The sequence below is a fragment of the Meriones unguiculatus genome, chromosome 19 (assembly GCF_030254825.1).
Source record: "Meriones unguiculatus strain TT.TT164.6M chromosome 19, Bangor_MerUng_6.1, whole genome shotgun sequence".
NCBI classification, from domain to species: domain Eukaryota; kingdom Metazoa; phylum Chordata; class Mammalia; order Rodentia; family Muridae; genus Meriones; species Meriones unguiculatus.
In genome coordinates this window covers 10,596,000-10,617,689 of record NC_083366.1, presented here as the reverse complement: position 1 = coordinate 10,617,689, position 21,690 = coordinate 10,596,000, and the positions used below count along the sequence as shown (strand labels likewise).

Sequence of the window (21,690 nt, the reverse complement as noted above, 5' to 3'; positions counted from 1 at the left end):
AGCAGTTACGAACAAGTCTGAAGGACTTGGCAGGTGTTGGCAAGCATGTGCGAAGTCCTTTCCACCGGGACTCTTTGTATGCACCTACCACACACCGTACACATGAACACGTAACTTATTCATACTTTATTCACAAAAGATTCCTTCAAACTATCTCAGGAAAACCAACTTCTAATGGGACCTTCCCATAGCTCAGGCATTAATGCCCAGATGAATGGAGTTTCCACAACTGACAGACATGGCTTAGGACTCTGTTCTTATCACTTTAATATGCAAAAGAACCATCCAGGGAAACTTGTCAGAGTGCAAATTCTTCACTATTCAGTCCTAACAGTCTCTTAGCTGACTCTGGTATTGCTGCTTCACAGATCATAACAATGGAAAATTTTGCTCAATCAGTAGTTGGTCAATGTAAGGTCACACTAATGTTTATAGTGATATGTTGAAAGTTTGTCGGTCCTTTTTTTAAAAATATATCTTCTTGATTTTTCACATGGGTAACTAAATAGACAAGAGAAATTACGCGGAACCTGAAAATACCACCTGCTCAGTATTCTGCTGAGTTATGACTGTGATCAAATGCAAATTGTAACTATGGACCTTTCTGAAGAAGTGCAGGCTGACATAGATTCTGCCTACTATTCAGGGGGTAGGCTATGATGATGGTGCTGATGGTTATGGGGAAAATTCATCGCAGATTAAGTCTACTCATATAGTTGAGATTTTACCACTGTTCTCCATTTTGGCACCAGTGGTGTTCTTACTTTGAAAGAATGAATAATTTCTGTGTAGTACCAATGGCTTGTGGAAATGTCAGAATAAAGTATAATTTATGACTCCAATTATAAGACAAAGATAACAACAGTTGTGTACTCTGAGATTTATAACCCATTAAAACCTAATGCATTTCCTAGACATTAGTCCTGGTAAAAATACTGTGAACGTAGATGACTTTACCTTTTACAGATGAGGACACTGAGGCTCAGGGAAGGTATTAACTTGTGAAAGATTGCAAGCTTAGTAACTGGTGAAGCGTGAATTTGAAATACTGAGATTAATTAAAACAAACGGACTTCCCAGTTAACTACAATGACTTAAAGAGGGGAGTGTTGTCTGGTAAGTGGTTCAAATGGTCCTGGTTGTCTAGTGATTGGATTCTAAACATAAATGTACATATACCTATATCCTGTGAATTTTTAATTAAATTTTTATTTTTTATATTAATTACAGTTTATTCACTTTGTATCCCAGCTGTAGCCCCCTCCCTCATTCCATCCCAATCCCACCCTCCCTCCCTCATCTCTTCCCATGCCCCTCTCCAAGTCCACTGATAAGGAAGGTCCTCCTCCCCTTCCATCCTGTGAATTTATATCATTATATAATGTACTCTCCATACTCTAGATTGTGCCTTAGCCTTTTCCCTCTCTTATCAAACCACCTTGTTCAAGTTTTCATTATCTCTTGGTAACAACTGTCTTTTTCCTTTATGTCAAATCACACAAAAATATATATACATGACTGTGGGAATGATTAAATATTTTACATACTTTTCTGCATTTTGTTTACTTTTTCCACCTAACAGTTTCAAAACTCTAAATTCAAAGGTTTAATTCTTACTCATTTTATTAGCGATGAAGTATATAGTCATGGTCATGTATAGCCTTAAATTGTCCAGAATTTCTATGATAATGGCCCCCTATTTGTTTGCTATTTTAGTCATTCTGAGCAGTGTTAATAAAAACTTTCTTTGAGACAAGGTTTCACTATGGGGTCTAGACTAGGCACAGAAATCTTCATGTAGTCTATGCTGCTTTCAAATTTGTGACCTTTCTGTTTCTGCCTCCCAGGGGCTGCTGTTGCAAATGTGTGCCACCATGCTGAGGAGCAATCATTATTCTTGTGTGTATATCTTTTTATGGCTTCTGCCATGAATGGGTGCAGGCATAAATTATTTTTAATAATTATTGATAAATTGCTTCCCAAAGATTATAATAAGCCCATTACCTATGGGAGGTATATAAGAGTGTTCTTTGCCTCACATTCTACCTATAAGAAATGATAAAATAATGTTTATCAACTCTGGAAATAATATTATATCTCTACGTAGATTTAATCTGGACTTCTATCCCTGTGACTATACTTGGCTTTTTCTAATATATAAACACATATATATTTTGTATAAATATATACTTTCTTGGTAGAGTTTACTGAGGCTATTTTATATCATCCTTGGCTCTTTGTAAAGTCTCCCGGTGTATTATCTTTTTCCTATGTAACGTATGTTACTATGTAACATATCTCTAAGTTTTGTTTACATTAAAATATTTTCAAGCTCATTCTGTCTGTCGGGTTATGATGTTTTCTGTCACACACATAAACTATATAACTTCTAATAACTTTTCCTCTTTCTTTCATAAGTACCAATTTTCTACCTACATTAAAGATTTTCTTATATTTTTTGGGATACACAAATTTTACATTTAAGTTTTGTTCTAAAATTTATTAAAGCTGGTGGTTGGATAGCACCATTAGTTTTTTAATCTACTTAAACTTATTTATTTATGTTTACAACAAAAGGTTTCCTGTAGCCTGGGCTGGTTTTGAGATCGGAAGTAATCAAAATCATAGAACCAGAAATATAAAGATTACCATGGGCCAGACAGATAGGTAGAGAATAATTAATGTCTAATGGAGATAAAATTTAATTATCACAAGATACTTGAAAGTCCTAAAAAAGAAAGAAAAAGAAAGGTTTGGATGGCAAGTTAAATGCTATGTGCTATTATCAGAACAAGGGAAAGTTGAAAGTGCCAGAAAAATGAGGAAGTTAGTAAATAAGGGTTGTATAAATGAGATCACAATGATTATAATTTGTTAATTCTGCCAGAATTAAGTAGAATTAACTTGTTTGTTGTCTGTTTTATTTCTCTGTATGCCGTTCTCTTAATTTGGGCTTAATTGTAATTTTTACTACATTCCTTCAATTTGAGCCATTGTTGTCTTACAGACTTTTTGCTTCCTCTTTCTGACACCCTTTTTAGGGTGGTGATTCTAGCTGTGTGCATGACTTAGTGTTGTTTGATTTGTTACCAAAGTTGTGTTTTAGTAATTGTCACCTTTTTTGCTCTCTGTTCCTTACATTCCAATGTATTCATATAACTCATGTTTTTGCATCATTTTCATCACCTGCTCTGGGATTTCTGACCCTATCTCCCAAATACACACACACACACACACACATTTATACACACACATACATATAGACATACATATGTTTGTGTGTATCTCCTATTGAGTCCATCAGTGTTGTTCGCGTGTCCATGTGTTTACGGAGCATCTGGGATTGGATACATTTATCTGGGGACTTGTGGCTGAAATTGAGTAATTCTTCCTCTCTTAGTTGCCAATTGACTTCCTTTTTCATCTCAGGGATGGACCTTGTGGAGTTTTCTCCATTTCCACTGGCACACTAACAGGGATGGTCGTTATTTGGTCTTATTTAGGCAACCATACTGTTGGGTTTTATTCAAGACAAGCTGTCCTGTCTACAAGATGCTAGGCATTCTGGTCCTCTGGCTCTAACAATCTCTCTGGTTTGTCTTCCATGATGTTCCTTGAGGCCCTAGGTATAGGGCTTGTGTTGTATATGTATCAGCTGAGGTTGGGCACCCCACAACTAGTCAGTGTCTTCATTTTGACAGGTTACGCTTATTTGTGGGTATATTATTGATGAGCAAAGTTGCCTGGTTTGTGTGTGCTGATCTATGTTTAAAAGTATAATATTGTGCTAAGTCTAATATATTGTATTATGTGAAATTAATGTTCTTTCTTTGTATATGGGGTATAATATGATTCTACAATTCAACATCTATTGGTGCTTTGTGAAATTAAATTGTTAAAAATGTTTGAAAACCATTTTCACTTACTGGAAGTTTTTAAACATTCAGGAAAACATGGAAAATAATATAAAATCTTAGTGATTAATTAATTAATTAATTAGATGATTAGTAAATCATCTAATTTACTTTAGAATTTGGAAATCATTTTTAAGGTAAGTAGGAAGCAAAAACTAGGCACGGTGGCACACGCCTGTAATCCCAGCACTCAGGGAGGTAGAGGCAGGAGGATCTCTGTGAATTCGAGGCTAGCCTTGTCTACAAAGTGAGTCCAGAACACCCATGGCTACACAGAGAAACCCTGTCTCAAAAGAAGAAAAAGAAGAAGAAGAAGAAGAAGAAGAAGAAGAAGAAGAAGAAGAAGAAGAAGAAGAAGAATCAAAATGTATGGCATTATGTGACATGTTTTTACAAAATCCTTATAAATTTATTTTTTAGTTCCACATCTGGCTTTTAGAAGTCTTCTGTTTAACAGGGATAGTCTAGAAATATGGAATATTAATTTTTGAACAGTTTCCCAGATGTATCATACACTGTTATTTCATTCTTATTCAGTCTTATTTTTTTAGCATTCAAGAGTTTGCAGGAAGCAATACACATAAAACCCCAATGCAGTGGTTCTCAACCACTGTAACTGTATGGGTTGCAACTCTTTTAAGGTTCAAACAACTTTCTCACAAGGGTCACCTAAGACCATTAGAAATATCAGATATTTGCATTATGACCCATAACAATAGCAAATTATAGTTATGAAGTAGCAATGAAAATAATTTTGTGGTTGAGGTCCTCACAACCTGAAGAACTGTATGAAAGGTTTCAGGGAGGTTGAGGACTGTTGTTTGAAAAAAAATGACTTACATGAAAGTCAAAACAAGTGAGTCCTTGTGTACATAGTAATTGCACAGAAAACAGACACGTTTTTTTTTTTTTTTCAACATGTGGCTGAAGCATTTTTGTTTGTCACAGAATCATGTCATTGAAAAAAAATACCTATAAATCTCTATCTAAATGAGGTGAAAGATTATGCGGTTCTTCGTGCAGAAAATACCCCCAGTTTCTCTAGTCTGTTCTCTCATTTGGCTTAAGAGGAAGGATGTCGGTGTGTATAATGAGGAAGCCAGTTCTCATTTTCACCAAGACTGCCCAAATTTAATACATGTGCTTCAAGCTTCAGCATCCTTTCAGGTAGTAAGCTTCTGGGTGTCCTACTTTGTATTTGTCAAATGTGTGCAAGGGCACGAAGAGGCTTATATTTGTTTTGCTCAACCACCTGTAATAATATTAATTGAAGTGACAATTATTTACTGTGATCATTAAAAATTTTAGTGCTAGGATGTCCTCATGTGCTTTTAAAAGAATTTTCAGATTTTTTGGAGTAATTAGACATGGCACCCCAAAACACTTCTGAGAATATTTCTAACACATTTATAAAGTTTAAGTTCATAATCAGGAGGTAAGTGCCATAATGATCTATATTTAGTCTAGGATTATAAAGGACTTTCTCCCTTTAACAGAATCACTTCAAAGTACATTATTTATTATCTATACATTTGTAGGTTATTCTACATCTGCTTGGAATTTGGTCAAATAAAAAGGATCTCATAAGGCTATTGTAGAACTATATTTTATGTCCTTTCTAAATAGCACACATACAGTCATGCCACATGAGCACACGCACACACTCACACACACACACACACATACACACACACACACACACACACACACACGCACGCACACACCCTACAAGCACAAAAATACACATGCATACAGCCCAGCACATAGATGGTCAGGAGCTATTTCATCAGCTAGTCTACATTTTATGCCTGAGAATACAGTAATAGTGATAAATTAAAAAAAAAATAAAATAAAAGTAGCTTTATCTCCCTGGCTATTTTTGCCAATAAAAATAGCATATGGATTTTAAATAGTTTGGAATAGAAATAGATTTTAAATCCCTTTATTTAATAATACATTAACAAAGATATTTAAGATTTATTAGAAAGAGCAGCATCATTTGATTCTTGACTGCTTGTTTAATTAAATTAAGTCACCATTTACTTGAAATTGCATGCAGGAAATAAAATGGCTTCAAGGAGGAATTACCTTGAGAGAGGATCAGTCCTTAAGGGATTTCTTAATTGTCCACTTCCATGTGAGGCACTCAGAAATGCAAATGAAAGGAACCATTCAATTGTAAAGGTGAAGGACTATGTAAATTATAATAATGTGTACTTTGAGACCTGGGTCTGATATCTTTAGGAAGTTTGGCATTTATCTCCAGGATAAGCTTTATGCTAAAGACTGGTAGAAAGTTACTGAAGGAAACAAGTTGAGGAAAACAAGGGTGGAAATGAGAGTGAATGGGTCTGAATGGGTGACACAAGGAAAGGGCTAGGCAAGACCTAAGCCCTCCCTATAAGCTTCTGATCTCATTTATAGGAAAAGTACAGCTCAAGAGATAAAGGTTAAAAATGGAGACAGGATTTGATTCACCTGCCTTAGGGGAGATAGGCTGTCTCCTGAGAAAACATTGAGCAAAACTATCAGAACCTCAGAACACTGCAGTGTTAAGACAAGAGCTGAGAGCTGAATGTGAAGCCAGACCTGTGACATTTAAAAGACGGTATTTATATAAGTATTTATTGTCGTCTTTTATTCACTAATCAATCTGTTTGCTATAGGAATCTCTGGAAGACATAAAAAGATTGCTTAAAATTGGCAAAAATAAAGAACACATTTCTGGTTTTCTTTATTATGATGTATCTATTTTATATGTCTGAGTATTTTGCCTGTGTGTGTGTGTGTGTGTGTGTGTGAGAGAGAGAGAGAGAGAGAGAGAGAGAGAGAGAGAGAGAGAGAGAGAGAGAGATGTGCATGCCTAGTATTTCTGGAGGTCAGAGAGGACATCAGACTTCTTTGAACTGGATCCATGGGGTAGGTGCTGGGAATTGAACCTAGGTCCTCTGCAAGATCAAGAAGTATTCTTAACTTCTGAGTCATCTCTTTAGCTCTGGCAAGACATTTCTAAGAAACGAGGAACGTCCATTCCCCTACCCTGCTAAAAGTTAGTGGATATAAAGTCTGTTGTCTTGCACTGTTTTCACACTTGCTCATTATGTCATTGCTGTGGGTCTTCTGTCCAGATCTAGGAGTCCTTGCATGTAAGAGCAGGGGAAGTTCTGGGCAGCAGAACCAGTTTTTTCATTTCATGTGCTCAGTGTTTATATTAAAATAAGTAGACAAGCGACAACACATGCTGGAGAGGTTGTGGAGAAAGGGGAACCCTCCTCCACTGCTGGTGGGAATGTAAACTGGTACAACCACTCTGGAAAGCTATCTGGCGATTTCTAAGACAATTAGGAATAGTGCTTCCTCAAGACCCAGCTATACCACTGCTAGGTATATACCCAAATTTGCTCAAGTACACAAAAGGGATACTTGCTCAACCATGTTTATAGCAGCTTTATTTGTAATAGCCAGAACCTGGAAACAACCCAGATGTCCATCAACAGAGGAATGGGTACAGAAATTGTGGTATTTTTACACAATGGAATACTACTCAGCAATCAAAAAGGAGGAAATCATGAAATTTGCAGGCAAATGGTGGGATCTAGAAAAGATCATTCTGAGTGAAATATCCCAGAAGGAGAAAGACAAATATGGGATATACTCACTTATATAGACCTATAAGATATGATAAACATAATGAAATCTATATACCTAAAAAAGATAATCAATTGAGCGGACATGGGGCAAGATGATCAATCCTCATTTAGAAAGACAGATGGGATGTTCATTGAACGTATGACAGGAGTCTACTGAGCGCATCTGAAAGACTCTAACTAGCAGTGTTTTCAAAGCAAAGACTCATGACCAAACCCTTGGCAGAGTACAGGAAATCCTAAGAAAGAAGGGGAGTTAGTCTGATGGGGAAAGGATAGGAGCTCCATAAGGACCAAATATATCTGGGCACAGGGTCTTTTCTGAGACTGACATTCAACCAAGGACCATGTATGGATATAACCTAGAACCTCCACTCAGATGTAGCCTGTGGTAGCTCAGTAACCAATTGGTTTCCCAAAGTGAGGGGAACAAGGACTATTTCTAACAGGAACTCAATGACTCTTTGGCCTCCCCACCCCCCAAGGGAGGAGCAGTCCTGTTAGGCCACAGAGGAGGGCTTTGCAGCCAGTCCTGAAGATACCTGATAAAACAGGATCAGATGAATGGGGAGGAGGTCCCCCCCTTTCAGTGGACTTGGAAAGGGGCACGGTGGAGATGAGGGAGGTAGGGAGGGACTGGGAGGGAATGAGGGATGGGGACATGGCTGGGATACAGAGTTAATAAAATGTAACTGATAAAAAAATAAATAAAATGAGTAGAATTTGATAGAGTTTATTCTGTGTAATTTATAGCTTTGATCCTTTTGAAATTCTTATTCTTTATTTTTTTCTTTTCAAATATTTCTGATAAAAGAATTACACAAAGCTGAAATCCAATGATCTACAAAGTGAGAATTAAATGGCTGAAGGTAAATTTCTTTGTAATTGAGCAGGAAGCCAATTTCTTGATGTCTCTAAATTAACACAGCTGTTAAATAGTTGAGTGTGTCTTATGGAAAATGCTTGAAGTCTGTGGATGTTGGTGTCTTTATTTGGGACGATCATAACTTTTGCTAAATAAAAAAAAATTAAAAGAAGTCATTATTTTGGAATAAATTTTAGATCAGGATAAAACTAACGTGGGGTCACTCATTAAAAAGTTACAAATTAAGCTGAAACTAAACATCTCATTTGATTTTCTAAAAACATAGGATAGAGTGACAGCAGCCAATTTCTCACCTGGCCTGGTAGGGAGGTTCCTCCTGTCTCTGACCTTTCACAGAGAAGAAAAAAGTGAAGCATCTGGATGCTGACCAGTCAGACACTTTTCTATAACTCTGGTTTCCTGTTTTGAGCACGTAAGGAAAATAACTTTTTTTTATTTTTGGTTCCACTTTGGTTTTGGTTCTGTTCAGGTTGTTGGAATGTTTATTTATTTTGTTTTATGAATGAATAGCTTGATTACAAATTAAAAGATAAAGCCAATCTGATTATTAAACTGAGTCATAATTTTGTGCTTTGACATTTGTGTTGCTTTCTATGCCAAATATTATAGTAGTACAAAATCTATTCAAATAAAACCATGCTGAGTTTTTTCCTGTAGTTGCATACACAGAATTCTGCAAGTAGCAAGTACTCATTGTGAAATGCATACACACGGACGGGATAGATCTCTCCTGGGTCACTGGCTGCAGCTGTAGCCCATAATAGATACTCCTTTCTATCTTGCCACACTAGTAGCTACTCTCTTCAGCTGTTCATATTCGATTTCTTTTCTCCTCAAAAGTTCAATACTTTGTTATTTTACTGCTACCAAGAAATTTGAACAAAACTAGAAAAAAAAAACTAATTTTGAGACTTTTCATTTGATGCCTGAGTCAATCTAATAGGTAAATTAATTACTAGTAAAAGGATATTTGCCATGTTTTCCGCATTATTCATTCAGCTATAACCAGTGATGGTAAAGTTTGGAAATTGACAGCGGTTGTTGAGAGGGATAATGTATCAGCAGAATTGGAGATTTTAATAGAAACCACTTTCCAAACTTTCCTCTAGTGAGCGTTGTAATTGGAGATGCTGAACTGAAAATGTGATAAAAATGTCCAACAACAGGCAGGATGCCAGCCTTCAGAATGAATCCATCCCAGCACTCTACATTAGTGCCTTCGAATGTTCTGTCTCTTTGTTATTTGCTCATGAGCTCATTATTTTCTTTATAGAGTAATGCTGACACAAATTGGATCTGACCATCTCAGACTGCAGGTTCCCTTAAATACACAGCTACTGGCTATGTGCACATTGAGCAAGTTGACAATAACACTGTATTTTAGTCATGCAACAGCTTCACATTTTCAGTGAGAATGGATTGTAGTCATTGAAGCATGAAGGTGATGTGCCCACCAGTGCAGAATGTTAGTGCCTTGCATGTTGAAACTTTAAATCCTTAGAGTAGTCACAGATTCCAAGCGAATAGCACAAACTCTAATGTAATTTCTTGAATTCGGTCCCAGTAGCTCTCGTTCAGAGTTTTGTGTTCGAAGAGGATTAATGGATGGTGTGGTGAGGATGGTAATGTCATGGTTTCCCATTTTATGCTTTTATGGGTGTTGTTTGTGTATGTGTGCGTATGTGGGTGCGTATTCTTTTATTACCTGTTTGTTTTCTGAAAAGAAAAAGAAAGTGTATGAAGTTGGGTGGGTAAAAGAAGCTGAGAGGATCTAGAGGGAGGGAAATCATGATCAGAATATACTGTGATTTTTTTTTTTTTTTTTTTTTTTTTGTGAAAGTGAGCCAGTTTTCCTGGCTTAGCAGCCTACCCCACTATTTTCCTTAAATAGGAAAACCTGGTAGAAAGGCAAAGTAAACTGAGGTTTCTCAGCTCGTTCAAAAAGTCTTTTGAAAATTTCATTATTTAAGAAAAAGCAGCAGTGAAGCTAGAATTCCAGAAGGCCTGCACCCCCAGCTGCTGCGTGAGAGTGAGCTACGTACAATTCTTCACAGTGTGGCTGCCTTCTCTTACATGTGACGGTGTGGACAGGAAAGAGACTAGCATGTCACGGTGGCTCTCATTGGGCCACACCCTGAAGATCTCTGCAGTTTTTGTTCAGGAAGTCTCACAATAAACATTCTACTTTTGTTGGGTGACCAGATGATCAGAAGAACTGAACATCTGCCTACAAAGACTCTTACACATAGAGACGTAAAACCAGTTAACTTCCTAATGAGTATTGGGAATCACCGTAATAAGTTACACTTTATTGGTTTTGGTGTGACCAAAAAGTACAGAGGCACCAGTACAAAGCAGCACGTCTCACACAGAGAAGATGAAAACCTCATGGACACTGCTTACTGTGCTAGATCAGTGCACACCTTCGCAATGAGCAGAGTCCCTGGGATCACAAGGAAGCTGTTGGATCTGTCCTGGTGTGCTCCAGTAGAACCCGTCTGCCAGTTGGGGGCTAAGGGCTGCAACAAAGGAATCAAACTATGAAAAGATTAGTAAAAAGATCTATTCCCATTGAATTTTTGAGCAAGCAGGTTCTTACAGAATTTGCCATGTACTTAAACTACAGTTGTGGGCTGTGCTTTGAGGGAGCTCTAAGTTACATGTCTCTGAGGCAGCTATTTCACATCCTCTGCAGGACCCAGAACCACCAAGATTTGACTGGACAATGTTACAGCAGAATGAAGCACAGCAGGTAGCCTCTTCCACTGGGCAGGGTCAGCAAGCCCAAACCCCCACAGGCAAGCAAACCAACAAAACCAAGAGTAGCAGGAATGGTGTCTTGGCGTGAATTGGGAGAGAAGCCATGAAATAAACGATTGGCATTTGTTTCTGTCCAAGTGTAAGAACTGTTATCCTACGTACACCAGCTAGTGTTTATAGACAACCATCTACTTGGTATAAAGAACTTAATTTCTGTATAAACTGCTTCTGGGCAGCATGATAGATGCTGATCCTAAGCTGTAGGCACTGTGATGGTGAATATTAACTGTGGTAATGAAACATGGTGTCTGTTCTTCTACTGCATTTTTATCCCCAAGTGGAAAAGTTAATGGTTGATATAGGAATTGGAGAAATCATGAAAATGTCATTTTTGTTGTTGTATTCTTTTATTTTGAACTATACTGCTTTGAGATCTCATTTTAGAACAATAACATGAATAGTTTTCAGATAGAGCTGTGATGGTTGTTAGTGTTCAGAATTGTGTGTTCTTGGCATTTTTCTATCCCTGGAGCTTATAAGTTGTTCACCTTAAACATTCTTTAAATGGCATGCTTCTTGGTTGCAAGCCAGCTGATATGGTAGCAACCAAATCTTTCAGTATTTGAGCATGTGAAAGACTGCCTGCCTACCTGTTCTAGAAATAAGACCATCTGAAGTGAAGACTTAAGAAAAAAAAATGGGAACTACTATATTATCTTTAGGGCTGTGCATTAACTGTATAATGTTCTTGCTATTACAAAACAAAAGCATATCTGGCACAGGAATTTAGTTACCATCTTACAATTGAACATGCATGTGTGTTGTTAGATGAATGTAATCACTGTAAACATTTTAAAAAAGAAATGAAAAATATTTCAATTTTAAAAAAAAGAGAAAAAGAAGAGATGGCATGATTAGTGCCTATAATCCTAGCACTCTAAATCTTGAGGAAGGGGCATCATTGTAAGTGCAAAGCCAGCTTGGTAACTAAGCTGAAGGCCAACCTGAACCTGCCTCAAATTCCTGAGATAAATAAATAAATAACAAAGCTTACAGTTTCTCATGTGTCTCCTTGCCTGTTTGTGTCTTGATAAGTGGTTTCTTTGTATTACTGGATCATATGCTCCTGTCTGATGATTGTCTATTCACTCACTGTTTGTTTACAGTTATTCAAAATTATGAGTGACACCACCATAAATATTTATGTGTAGAGTTTTGTGTGAATTAAGTTTTCAGTACATTGGCTTAAATACATTCAAGTGGGATTGATGGGTAATTTCAATGAGGTTGAACGTAAGTTTCTCCTTCATAGATTGTTTATCTATTAGCCTAAGCCATCACCAACTAAAGATTACTTGGGTTTTTCCCTCTACCTTATAATCAGGAAAAAATGTATAGTGTATTGTGTTTTGTATTTATGTCTATGATCTCTTTTGAGTTTACACTTGTGAAACTTGTATAATAGGTGTCCAGCTGTATTTTTGTGCATGACCCAGTGGCCTTGCTTTCAATCAACACTCAAGAGTTCCTTTGGCTGTGGAGTTGCTTTGGTTTCTTTATAGAAGCTCAGGTGGTCATTCTGTCTGGGCCATTACGGGCTGTTTAGACTGTTTGTTCCTCTCTGTTGATCTGTTTGCTGTTTCCTGCTGTCTTGATCGCTCTAGTCTTACACTATATTGATTTCTGGAGGTGCCAGTTCCCATCTGCATTCTCTACTTCAGCGATGTGTCTGTATTCAAGCTCTTACCCTTATTTTTGCCTGGTCTGAGTGTGTTTCTGAGGCTTGTATTGTTATCGGTCTGTATTTTCACCTTTCAGTACTGTCTTGACACATTTGGTTGATTGACAGCATATAAGAAATAGAGAAACCATGAGCGGGGGGCATCTCTGTGACAAGCTGGAGAACAATGGTAGGGTGGGTTCCTGGGAGGATATGGGGGCGACTAAAGCTTAGGTGCCTAATAGCAGGGGTTATGGAGACTGAAGGGACTACCCTCTAGCTAGCCAGGACTCCTAGTGGAAGGAGGAGAACATCAATCCACCCACAAAAACTTCAACCCAAAATTTATCTTGCCTATAAGATGTGCAGGGACAAAAATGGAGCAGAGATTGAGGGAATGTTCAACAGATGCCTGGTCCAATCTGAGACTCATCCCATGGGAGATGGCCAGCCACTGACCCTGTTAAGGACACTCTGCTATGCTTATATGTTAGGGTCCAGAATATGCTGTGAGCTCAGCCCTTCTCCATTTGTCTCCCTGGGAAAAGTGTCTAAACAGAGACTCAGATGTTCAGTCCTTTCAGCTGTGATCCATGTTCCACAGGAGGCTGGTTGAGCTGGTTAAGAACATTTTCTGGTCTTGGGAGCAGATCTGGTTCTTTCAGATTACCCATATATCTGGGCAGCAAACCTCTCAAGTGCTTCTCAGGTTTTCATACTTCTTCACCCCAGCCATAGATGATGTTGAGGATCCTCTCCTCTCCCTTTGAAGAACAGATGGGGCTGGGATTGGTAAGGCTCTGGAGCAAAGCCTCATTGTACAGAATCTGGTAAAACAGTTCTTGCTGAGCACAGGCCTTCTCTATGTGGGGTGGGGAAGAATGTAGGGATCGATCAGAAGGTTGCTTTTCTCTTTCCTGTTCTAGGACTGTGTGAAGAATTCTACCACTCTCCACCTTGAGACCTGACCGTCTCCCGGGGGAACACTCACCAAAGTGCTGCTCTCTCTCAGGAAAATTCCAAGTGTATGTTTGTCCTCTCACATCCATATTGATTTGCCTCTTTAGTTTTCCCATCAGGCCCTGGCCTCAGATAGCTCTGATCCTAGAATTTCTCTGCCTCTCTGTACTTGCCTGTCCCTCAGTTTTTAGGACAGCTTCCACTGAATTTAATGTATCTAGAGTAAAAATTCATATACTTTAGAAAACTTTCTAAATATTGTTTCCAGCATATATTGGATGATTTTGTCAGTGTTTTTTAAGATTCTCTATGTTGCTGACTGAATGAGCTGTGTGAGCATTCCTCATGAAAGTAAGCACATGGTCTAATAATTATATTGACATCTGATCTAAATAGAAGAAAATATAATTTTCAGGATCCACAGAAGATTATATGATTTTAATAAACTGACGTGTGGGGGAAAATGAGGAATATCATAAATCTGTTTAATACAGTTGCTAACTCCATACACATTTTGAAACCTCTAGATTGTAGAATTTACTCATATCCACCACCTTTGGCCTCACTAGCACTACCTTTCCTACATGGTTGCTTGCAATAAAAATATACTGTTCCTTGCTCCACAACCCCACAGCACCACCCTTCTTAGCTGCTGACGCTCACAACATCTAAAGCTGAGCACTGGGGTCAGGTAAACAAACTCCCCCTTATACATACTGCCTTTTAATCTAGGCAACCCACAGCGTCTTGGGCAAAGACAAGGAGAAAAGCCACAGCAATTCTCTTTCCCTTCCTGTTGGCCAAGCTGCCCCTATCAGACTTTCCATTGGCAGGCCCAGTCTCTCTGCAAATCATGAGTAATTCATTGTTTTGTTTCATGATGCTTGGTTTCATCTCTTCCTTATCCCATCTGGCTCACTGTAGAGAAAGCCCTCAAGACTGGATTAGGATGAATCCTTGACAATGGAAGAACTTAACAGCTTCTGTCATTCATTCTTTGCATCCCAATTAAGCTGCCATGCTGCTCACCCCGCTTGTCACCATTGCTTCACAGTTACAGAACGTCTGTTGCCATGCCTGTCCCTTCACGTGCAGCAGTGTACCACGTGGTGTTTCTCTTCTCAGGATGTCCCCTGTCTCCTGGTCTAGCTTTGGTTGTGACGCAATGCCCTAGCGAGGAAGGAGAAATTGGGATTGAGCTGTTCTCACAGATTCTTCAGAGCCTCCTCTCTTCATTCTTTTGCTTTCCAGTGCACCAGAAATGCCTATTGGTTTAAAATGAAGCAAAATAAACCAATGTGATATTAACTTCTTGAAAAATGTGCCTCACCCCGAACTATTGCAACAGCTTCTGGCAAAATCTCCGATCTAGACTAACCCAGTTAGCACCCTTCCCTAGACTTGTGGTCCAAGTGATGAGTTTTGTCAAATCAAACAGACTTAAATCGCAAATACTACCCATATGGATTAATTCAGGAAGCAAGTTTTAGTCTTCAGTGTGGTTGATATGTCAGCAACTGATCGCATCATGCTTACTACATCATTTAATGTCTTTATTAGCTTTCTTTTTTATTTATTTGTATGTGTTTTTGCATATCTGTATTCGACATCACACATAGAGGGAGGTCAGAGAACAACGTTTGGGAGTGGGTTCTTTATCCTACCATATGGATCCTGGGGAATCACACTCAGATCATGGGGCTTGGCAGAAATCACTTTTAACTTTGGACTAGTTCAACATTTTTGAAGTTGCTTTCCGCACTTGCATCTTCTGAGATCCACACAGGCTTTTCCTACTTTACTATCCATTTGTAGTCTTCATTTTTTAAACATTATTTATTTTGTGTGTGCTTGTATGTATGTGTACACATGCGCCATAGTATATATGTGGAGATCAGAGGTCAGCTTGTTAGAGCAGGCTCTTACCTTTTACCATGTGGGTCCAGGGATCAAAGTCAGTTTATCAGGCTTGATGGCAGGTGCTTGAACTTGCTGAGTCATCTCATCAGCCCTCCCGGCTTCCCTTATTGGCTCGTTTACAACCTTCTTCTTGAGTATTAGTCAGAGAATCCTGTGTTATTGGGTCCCAAGTCATCTACCCTTTTCCTCATCTCACTATATGACTGAAATTTCTAGGCTATCCTTCATACCCTGACACCTCCTCTGAGCTCCAGATGAACACACCTTATCACCCACATTACATGTCATTTGTTGATATGTAGCATCCATCGTGTAATCTGAGAAATACAGTCTGATGTGACTTTGTGACTGTGTGAACACCATGGAGTCCAGTTACACAAACATTAGTGGTGATATCACTAGGCAACATAAGCTTAAGAGGCCAGAATTATAATGCAGTCATCCATCAACTGAAAAGTTGCTTTTTGGTACATATCTATATTCAAATTTGAACTCATTACCCTGGCCTACCTCATCTCCTCTTTTTCCTTATTATCTTCATATGTATTCAGCAGTGAATAGTAGTTTCTCTGAAATTTTCATTCAGAAAACATAAGCTTCCAATAACTCCTTTCGGTTTCAAGTGTATAGATGGTCTCAGTGCCTGTTAGATGTGGCACACAGGTTTCTATTAGGGGAATACACTCTGCAGTCATTTCAGGATTCCAAGGATGAGATGCTGAGGGAAAAGGCAGCTTCATTAGTTATTTATGACCGGAGAAATTATTGTTTATTCTAAATGATCTGTAATTTGAAGTTAAATATGTACTTATAAACACGTCCCCTGGAAAAACAAGCCACCTGTGAACATTGTTTTGCCAGAGAACCTTTGAGATGGAGTCTAGACAGAGTCTAAAACTTGGCCTCTTGACCTGATCTCTTGCCTTGAATCCCACACTGGTGTGGGAGAGAGAGTAGAATAGCTAAGAAAGAAGTGACCACAGCACTTGTGAGGTTGGATTTACTGAATGTAAACATAGAAGGTCTTATATTTTCCTGTTATATAATCATACAGCAGAATATTGAAAAATGCCTAAAGATTTTCCATATGAAATATTTTAAGATTTTCCATCCCTGTAAACTCCATTTCTTTGACTCTAGTTTAAACTGGCATGATTCCCACCTGACTCCTGAAGTAATGTTTTTTACTCTTGTTTTTAGAGAGTTGAAGAAACTGTCAAGTCCCTCTTCTGTGGTCTTTCCTCATCTATCTTTTCTGAATGGTTATCGTGCACAGAGAATTTCTTCCATATAATGCCTTCACAATGAAGCTACCAGACAAGGACAGGGCATAATGTACTGAAGCGTTGTCAAGAGTCATAGTGCTGCATTTTCATTCCATGTTTGCAAAAGGCAGACTCAGTTGATGTTATACCTTGAAGTATTGTTATATAAACAATCATATGAGTCATGAAAGCATCTTTAGCTTGTAGGGGTATAAACATTGTTTCCTTTGTTGCAAACACGTTTCCTTTCCTTTCTTTTTCTACAATTGTCTCTTACTGTGTCTTCTTTGCATCAATGAATTTTTCAGTCCCCATGTTCCAAGTGGTTGCAGTTATCATTTGGAAAGCATCTTGAATACTGTGATTTCCTTGAAGAAACTCTTCATGTTTTCCTATTGATGTTTAGAGTTTAGAGATTTGTACCTCATCATACTAATGCTGCAAGAACTGGCTTGTGGCTACTTGACCAGCTGTGTGGAGCAAGCTTTCTCTTCCATTTGCAGGGCTCAGACTACATGTGTTATCTACTTTAGTGCAGAGCCTTTACACTGATTTCCCTTTTGCCCTTTGATGAACTCTGATATTTCCTTTAGTACATTCCTGAAATGTAACATTCCCTACCCCTAAACTCCCTTCTCTTGCCCTCCCACACATATTACAGTAAGTCTGCTATCTTTTTAAAAAATATATTCCTTCATTACCGAAGCATCTGCTTCATGGTATTCCAGACTTATTTTGCCATTCCCCCAAGGATAAAGGCATGTTTTTTCCTTGTGTTTACAGAACAGACTCCAGGACAGAATATAATATGCACTTGTTTAGGGAAAGGACCCTATGAATAAATCATCAGAGTACTGATAAGGGATGTTTGGAGTTATAAACTCAAAATTCTTTCACTGGAAAGAACAAACATTGGCAATAGACTTTTAAAAATACAACTGAAATACAACTCCCACAACACATTAACATGTTAAAGAGAAGAGCTCAGTAGCATTTCATGCTTTTGTATCAATTTTAAGTTACCACCTCTTTCTAGTTCAACTTTGTTCATCACCCAAAGAGACCCAATCTTCTTATGCACTTATTTTCTATTTGCCTCTCTAATGGTCATTGATACGATTTGCATTTTGTTGTTTGTTTGCTGTTCTTCTGGATATCTTATATAATAGGAGTTGTGAATTGTATGACCATTGGAGTAGGCCATTCTGACTTGGAGTAATGATTTTAAGGTTCATACATGTTGTCACATTTACCAGTACTAAATTTCTTTAAAAGGATGAATAATATTCCTTTGCTGTATATATGTATACACACACACACACACACACATATTCTATAGTATCTTTATCTACATCTTTAGATCATCTATATCTGTATTTTTCAATCTCTGCCACAATTATTTTTTCATAAGATGTAATCTTAAGGTGATATATTTTATTATTTTATTTAGAGTAATAGTATATATGTTTTCAGAGAATTTAGAATTATCTAGCCTAAAAAGCTAAAGTTCCATGCATGGTCCTTGGTTGGAGAATCAGTCTCAGAAAAGACCCCTGGGCCCAGATTTTTTTGGTTCTGTTTCTCTCCTTGTGGAGCTCCTGTCCCCACCAGGTCGTTTTATCTTCCCCTTCTTTCATAAGGTTCCCTGCACTCTGCCCAAAGTTTGACTATGAGTCTCAGCATCTGCTTTGATACCTTGCTGGGTAGAGTCTTTCAGAGGCCCTACCCCTGTACAGATATAGCCATGGCAGCTCAGTCTACAAGTGGGTTCTCAAGTAAGGGGAACAGAAACTGTCTCTGATATGAACTTAGGGGCTGACTCTTTAGTCACCTCCCCCTGATAAGGGGAAGCCTTAGAAGGCCACAGAGAAAGACAATGGAGCCAGTCCTGGTGAGACATGATAGGTTAGGGTCAGATGGAAGGGGAGGAGGACATCCCCTATCAGTGGACTGGAGGAGGGGCATGGGAGGAGAAGAGGAAGAGAGGGTAGGGTTGGGAGGGGATGATGGAGGGGGCTACAGCTGGGATACAAAGTGAATAAATTATAATATAATATAAATAAATAAATAAATAATAAAAATATAAAAGCTAAAGTTCCTGACTAGTGGAATAATATGTAAAATTATCAAACATTTTATTCTGTTAGCACTTAATGAAATACAAGAGTTCATATTCAATTCACTTAAGCCTCAAATATGCAATTTAAGTTGGTCGGATGAATGTTACAGAACTGTAATAACTCAAGAAGATAATGGTACACAACTCTAGTTTACTCTCTGTGTTGGTGAATAAAATTGCATTAGATCACAGCTATGTCCATTCATTCCTATGTTGCTGTGATTGTTTTCACATTACAACAGAATCGAGTAGCTTTGTTAGTGACTGGTAAACCACACAGCACAGAATCATTCCTGTCTGACCTTATAAAGAACAATCAGAACAAACTCTTCTCTGGACTATTCAGATCCATATGAAATTGCTTTTCAGGCAGGATCTCATTGGCTTGAATCTCTTCAAGGGAAAAACTCAACACAAATGTTTTCCTTGTTCTGGAGATGGGAGTTGCTAATTAATAATATTAAAAATAAGAACTTAGAAGTTTGGTCTGGTTAGAACATCCATCCCATGTGTAATGCTTTGGGAATGATTCTAGAGCATGGAAAGCCAGGATCATTAGAGACTGGCCACCATAAATTTGGAGATGTTTTTTTTTTTTAATGATGTGCCCTAAATATGTCTCTGAAAAGTTAAGAATAATGACTTTTCATTTTAGGAGGAGAGAGAAACTAAATGTTTCTCTGAATAAAAACATATTGGGATTTGGTTATTGACCAATATCTTTGAGTTATCATTTCAATTACCATTGACTCCCCTATCACCTTCTGCTGCCATCAATTTTGGAAGGAAAAGTTCTGAAATAAAAGTCTTAGACTTTCTGAACCATTTTGCCAATTAGTTTTCAACACACTGTCTAAATGTCATCTATGTAGACATCAGAGGCAAAGAGTCCTCATCATTCTCTGACTTGGATAAAATTGCTTCTCTCCTCAATTTTATTTTCAGGATTCAGTTGTTTCATGAGAAATTGGATTTCAGTTGAAGGTAGATGACATGATATCTTTGATGAAACTTGGTCTGCAAGGCTAAGGTAGTATAACAATTGAGTTTCTATCGTAAATTGAGACCAAATAAATTAGCAATGGTTTTCAGTCTTCTAACTTCACAAATGTATACTCTTAAAGTGACACGACAAGAACAATATTTCTATCAGGCCATAGTGGTGATGTGGTTTTCATTGTTTTATGTCAGTGTGTATGTATGGGGTGTATGCACATGTATGTATGCGAGTACATGTGCCTTTGTTCACGTGTGGAAGTCAAAGGTGCATGGCTCTGTAACTCCCCTGACTTACTCCGTTGAGGTGGTGAACACGAATGTAGGCTAGAGGTTGGCAAGACCAACTAATCTCCCTGCCTCAGTCTCCTGGGTTCTGGGGTTACAGACACATGCTTCCTCACCTCACAGTTTTTGCACATGGCTGCTTGGGATTGACCTCAGGTCCTTACGTTTTTGCATCAAGTACTCTTTTTTTTATTATTGAAAATAGATTATTTTCTCATACGATCTATCCTGATTATAGTTTCCTCTCCCTCTACTCCTCTCAGTTCCTCATCACTTCTCCTCCCATCGACATCCACTCTCTTCTGTCTCTCATTAGAAAAATACAGGCTTCTAAGAGATAACAGCCAAGCATGACAGAAATAAAATATGTAAGATGAAGCAACAACTAGCATATTGAAGTTGGACACGGCAACACATGAAAAGGAAAAGAGTCCCAAGAAAAGGGAAATAGAGATCCACTCATTCTCACAGTGAAGAGTCCTATAAAATTACTAAGCTAATAGCTATAATATATGTGCAGAGGACCCGGCACTCACCCACATATAGACCCGGGGGCTTGCTGCTTGTGTCTCTGTGAGCTCATATGTGGCTTGCTGAGTTGATTCAGAGAGCCTTGTTCTGGTATCTTCCATTCCCTCTGACGCTTACAATCTTTCTGCCCCCTCTTTCAAGAGATTGCCTGATTTCTGAGGGAAAGGATTTGATAGAAACCTCCAGTTTGGACTCCCTCTCCACATAATAGTTGGCTATAGGCCTCTGCATTTGTTCCCATCTCACCAAATACTCTTATATCCCTAGTCCCAGGATGTTGTTTTCAAACAGGTTAATGATTCAGTTGCATTGATTTTTTTGTTGTTATTGTTGTTATCTTCTAATACTGGAATCATATCAAGATAACAACAAAAAAATCAAGTTTTTTTAAATATAGGTTTTTATTTATTTTTATTTCTTTTTAAGTGACTATAACATTGCAGGCAACTTTGACCTTGCTGACAGTCTGAATTTTTCATGGTTCTCTCATCTGGTTGCTCCTTTTTTTCAGTGATTCTTGCTTCCTGTAATGGTTTGAATGAGAACCTGTCCCCCAAAGGTTCATATATTTGAACACTGTGTCCTCTGCTGGTGGTGCCAATTTAGGGAGGTCCTGGGATCCTTAGGAAGTGGAGCCTGGCTGGAGCAAGCTTGTCACTGGGGGTGGGGGGTGGGGGTTAGATT

At 38.2% G+C, this 21,690-nt stretch overlaps 1 pseudogene; it reads left to right on the top strand.

Annotated features, from left to right (window-relative positions):
* The window catches only part of LOC110562906 (casein kinase I-like), a 52,733-nt pseudogene extending 41,438 nt beyond the window's left edge, over positions 1-11,295 (top strand).
* Positions 11,296-21,690: the final 10,395 nt, after the last annotated feature.